This window comes from Herpailurus yagouaroundi, unplaced genomic scaffold, assembly GCF_014898765.1.
Source record: "Herpailurus yagouaroundi ecotype Mexico unplaced genomic scaffold, PumYag 77, whole genome shotgun sequence".
Lineage (NCBI taxonomy): Eukaryota > Metazoa > Chordata > Mammalia > Carnivora > Felidae > Herpailurus > Herpailurus yagouaroundi.
Genome location: NW_024412388.1, coordinates 69700104 through 69706090, shown reverse-complemented (window position 1 = coordinate 69706090; position 5987 = coordinate 69700104).

Here is a 5987-nt window from a genome sequence, read left to right as displayed (position 1 = left end):
AATGGTTGAAATTATATATCATTTGCTTTTGGAATAAAATTGCATTAAGCTACAAAATAACATCAAATGGTTAACAAAAAAATCCCTAAATGTTTGGAGATTAAGCACTATACTTCTGAGTAACTCATAGGCAAAGAATAAATCTCAATATTAGAACTGTTTTTAACTAAATGAAAACCAAAATTAATTTAAAACTTAAATACGCATATTGAAAGAGATAAAAAAAAAAAGGCTGATAATAAACTATGTATGTATCCACCACAAAAAGGTAGGGAAAAAGCAGCTGGTTAAACCCAAAGATAGTGAAAAGAAGAGAATAAAGAAAAAAGGAGTGAAAAGTTTAAAAAAAAACCTCAAAAGAAAAAAAAATGAATCCAAATTATGTTCTTTGAAGGACAAATAAGAGTAGCAAAATTCTAGCAAAGAAAAAATAAGCAGAAAATAATAAAATAATACAAATAATATCAGGAATGAAAAACAGACATCAATACAGAACTTAAAGAGATTAAGAATACAAGAGGAAGCTATTATGCACAACCTTAAGCCAATATTCATGAAAATTAGGACGAAAAGAAAGGTGACTATAAAAACATAAGTTAGTAAAACTGATGACAAAAAACCAGAAATCTGAATAGTCTTATATGTACTAAAGACATGAATTTGGAATGAAAATCCTCACCTCATTAGTCATGAGAAAAATGCAGATTAAAACCACAACTAGCACTATACACACCCACCAGAACTGCTGAAGCTAAGAAGAGAAAATAGTGAAGTATTCGCCTGATACGAACCTACTGGAACTTCCCCTTACCACCAGGAGTATACATGTGTGCAAGCACTTAGCCACATGAAAAGGCAGGGGATCAATCTCACATATAAGATGGAACAAAAGAAGAGTGACACAAAACGTTCATACTATGTGATTTCACTTATATTATGTTCAAAAATAGGCAAGACTAATCTATGTCACCTTTGGTGTGGAAAAGAAGGGATATTGGTTAGGAGGGCATACGTAAGAAGATTCTATGGATTGTTCAATTTATTGATCTGATTGGTGGTAAAATGAGAATGTTCACTTTTTGTCAAGCTAATTATTTTTGAGTGTGTGTGTGTGTGTGTGTGTGTGTACTTCATAAAATGTCTATATAATAATAATAGTATGACATATGATAGTTATTTCACATATGTTAAGTTCCATTACAAAATTCTCTGGCCCTGTTATTATAAAGCAAACAAGTTGTATGACCTGGAGAAAACAGGTCATTGTGAATCAATCATCAGCAAATGAAGCAGTGAAATATCTATAACAGTAACAAAAACAGCAGCTTAGAATCTCAGCAGAAGAAAGGTTATTCCAAGTTTGTTCCAGAATCAGAAAAAAAAATTACATTTGTTAAAGAAACAGGGAAGAAAAATAAAAACTAAGGTAAATATTGAAGGACACATTTTGCACAACTATACCATAAAAACTGTACAGAGTTTGATTACTCTAAAAGACAGGAAGAATAGAACTAGAGAATTTAAAAGAATCAATTGAGACATTGTTGTTCATGCTAATTAACAAGGAGGTGTTAATGTGGCATTTAACACTTAGATTTTAACTCCTAAACAGACGAAAATAAACTAGGAAAGACTGGGCCCAAACTGCAGTAAAAGTCCTAAGGAAACATTCCTACACAGTAATTAACAGCACAGCCACTTTCCCCATCGAGCAACTTAACCCCCACTGTTTTCAGCCCCAAGCGCTGGTCTGATTTGGCTATCCAGAATGGAGCTAGATATAGGAGGGAAGTCCTGATTAGTCTTATCTAACAATGAATGCTAGTTACAACCTCCTTGTAGTAAACAGGCATTAAAAAGATTGTGTTGCCTAATTTTACCAATGAGAGTGCTTCATGGAAAAGTAGCTCTGGAAGAGACAAGAGGATCAGGTATTTATTCCCCACCCCCCCACCCCCAGTTTCTGAACGCTGTTGTGCTCTGAGATGCTACGACCAGCTTGCTCCATGAGGGTAGATCATCTATGTTTTTGTGAAGAAATAATAATTGTATTGTTGAAATATCACATGAGCAAACCATTGAGGCATCCTTCCATCCTTTACTGCAAGATAATATATCCAATTGTTTACCTCAGTGATTCTCAAAGTATGATTCTCAAGTGAGCAGCATCCACATTACCTGGGAACTTGTCAGAAATGCAAATTCCCAGACACCACCCCAAACCTACTAAATCAGAAACTCTGGGTAAGTGATCTTGATGGCATATTAAAGATCAATAACTACTGGTTTAAATCATTTTGAGTTGGGTTTTCTGTTATTTGTGACCAAACTTCCTATTTGATACAACACCAGTAGCAAGTAAGATAAAAATAAATGGGGATTATGAGATAAGAGAGATAAAGAAAAACTGTGGAGAGCAAAAGTTAAGAAAAAAACTAAGACTTGGTGAATTTCCTCTTACGTAAATTATACCTCCCAAACACATACAAGAGGCCAAAACTGAGTTTATTCCTCAAAGTCTATGCTACATACCTTAAGCAACTCTGAGGCTGACAGCAGATTCATATGCTACAAATACCTCAGGATCCCAGCATCATCCTTATTGGATTCTTTATGTAAGTAAAGATTCATACATTTATTGTAGCCCCCCAGGATTGAAAGTCGATGAACAGAGAACTTACAGTCCTGTCTTTATCTTCTCTTAGAAATCACTGAAAAACAATGAGCATAACTGAGGAAACACAATTAAAAATACTTTTATCTTTCCAAAATTACAGAACATTGTAACCCTAAACTCTAATATTTGCCGAAGAACCACCAAATGTAGCAAAGGAGGGACAGGTATGGGAAAACACCAAATGCGAAAGTCTGCAGATCCCAAACACAGCCAGCAGAGCATAGTTATTCATAAGTAAAAACTTCATCTGAGGAGCGAAAGCAATGATCTTCTTTAAAATCATTTGTTTTAAAACAGAAGAAACGGAATGCCCAGGCTAGTGGGAAAATGCCATATGGTACCATGATGTATCAGGAACTCCTCAGGGAAACACAAAAACATATTTGGCATGATTGGAGAGATTGGAGACAGATTGGAGGAGAGAAACTTGGGATTTAAGAGTCTCCTATAGCTGTTGATCTTTATTGGCTCTGGAGTCATGACTAAAATAAATCTCTCACACATCCAACAAAGCATCTTGGGTTTCCTTGTGTACCAAGGTGAATTCTTACCACCCCATAGTATTACCATGATCTCTTTTTCACAAAAGCTTCTTGCAAAACGCCATGCCAAGAAGAATTCATTCAAACAATCAAACTGAACCAGTACAGAATCTCCCCTCCCCCAAATACAAAAAAGTAATAAGTGAAGGCTAGAAACAACTAGAAAAATATAATAATCACAATGCCAAACAACTTTTCAAAATTAACAAAATAGCCAAAAGAGTTCAAGGTAAGTATAACATAGGCCTTAAGGAACATATATGATGGGTACAGAGAAAAAGGAGCAGAAAGAGCTCAGGAAAGTTGAGTTAAAAAAAAAAAAAAAACAACAACCAACAATTGTTAAAGTGTCACTGATCACACTGCAAATGGAAAACATCACGCTAACCAGACAAAACAAGCAAATGGAGGTCAAGATTGGGGAGGGGGGTGAATGTGCTGTATATAGAAACGATGACTTTCAAAAGCAGTAGCAATGATTGGGACAGAAAAATATTTTAAAATGTAATTCAAGAATATTTTTTTAGAATTCTAAGACTAACCTACAGAGTAAAAGGGTAGAGCCACTCTCCAGGAAAACATGGATACAGAATGATCAATGCTGAAACATAGACCATAAAGGTGTCAGTCTTCTCGAAACAAAACAAATCAGAAAATTCTATTTGGCTTCAAGCCAAAAGTACAAAGTCACCACATTAAGTGACGATTCAGGCCAGCCTTAGAGGCTTCTGCTCAGCTTTCTCCAATGGTAATTGAGATTGGCAAATGTGTACAGTGTCTTCAGGGGAAAAAAGTATAACACAAAAACTTGATAACCAGTAAACTGTGAATGAAAACAAAGCCAGAAGACAGGCATCTTTACATGTGCAAGAATTCCAACTCCCATGAGTCCTTCTTTAAGGAAACCAATGGAGCCAAGGAAAAGATTAATGAAGAAACTATGGGAAATGATTGGTTAGTACATTGAATTCAAACAACTGAGAATAAGACCAAATGTTTGATAAAATTACAGTTATAAAATCAAAAGAAAATATAACAAACCACAAAAATAAAGCAAATGTATATGAGCAAAAAATTCAACACGAAAGGAAGAAATAAGATAAGGAGTAATATAAGCGTTTTATTTCTTCATTGTTAAGCTGGTAACTAAAATATATATTTTTTAAAATGGATAAAAATATAATAGAAAAACAATTGTGTTTAAGTATATAAAGGTATAGAACAGACTAAGAAAACATGCTGTTTATCTATAATTTCAAATGGAAGTAAAAAGAAGAGATTGGGGAATTATGGCAATTTTGTTATTGCACAAAATGGAGATTCAATAGTTACACCTAAAGATGCAGAGTAGTAAGTATATTACATAAAATGATGGTATAAATGTAATCACTAAAAGAACTGACAATACAGATACAACTTACAACTTACCAGAGAGAATCTACATACAAGACAAAGCCAAGGAGAAAAACCACCATATAATACAGGAAAAAAAAATCAAAGAAGTCATAAAAAGTTAAAGTATCATATAAAAGACTATGAAAGAAGTGAAAGTATCATATAAAAGACTATGAAAGAACGAAGCCCAAACAAATCTGTCACCTCAAGAAATATAGATAGGCTAAGCACTCCTATTAAAAGAAAAAGAATTTCAGGTTGAACAAAGCTTATACAAACACAAACAAAAACACAATGTGTCAAAAAATTGAAAATAACATGATAGGGAGACATATAAAGTAAACGCAAAGAAAAATAAGGCAGGATTAGCAATCTTAATACCAGACAACAAGGTTACATTCAGGGCAAAAAGAAAAAAGAGTCAAAGCAAATCAGAAAACTGAAAACTATTAAAAATCATAAGACTTGGGGGAATGAGGCTTTTAGATTATCTCTATACAAATGGTATGACAATATAACTAGAAAATCAAAGAGAATTAATGCTAAAACTAGCTTACAGAACAGGAATTTATTAAGATGACAGGATTAAAATTAGTATGTAAATATATATACGAATATATACTTACTATATGTTACTACACAAAATTATATAGAGAGATATATAAAATAACCAATTGAAGAGAAAACCATTTACAATAATAGCACAAAAATTAAACATTTAGGAATAAGCTGAATAGGAAATGTGGAAAAGAGAAAACTGTAAAAACACTCCTGAAGACAAAAAAGTAGACTAGAACAAATAGAAAGCATTCCTCGCCATTAGAAAAGATTATTTTGGGGGGCACCTGGGTGGCTCAGTCGGTTAAGTATCTAACTCTTGGTTTTGGCTCAGGTCATGATGTCATAGTACATGAGTTCAAGCCCCAAATGGGGCTCTGTGCTGACAGTGCAAAACCTGCTTGGGATTCTCTCCTTCTCTCTCTCTCTCTCTCTCTCTCTCTCTGCCCCACACCAAGTCACACTGTCTCTGTCTCTGTCAAAATAAATAAAATTAAAAAAAAAAAGATTACTTTTCAAATTTATTTTTCCCAAATAATATAGATTAAAAATTATCTCAAAAACATGTCACCAGTTTTGTTTGGGATTTTGTTTTAAAGATAGACAAGTTTATTCCAAAGTTCATTGGGGAAAAATAAATGCAAGACAAACTGGCAAAAAAGAAAACCCTACCGCTACTGAACTCTCACCAGATTAACCAAAATTTAGAAACAAAAACAAAAATTAAGCAATTGAAATTCACATACATTAGATAAAAGAATTGGCAGTTCCTTATTATACGACTAACCATTCACCTGTCTCATGGCCCCCCCCCC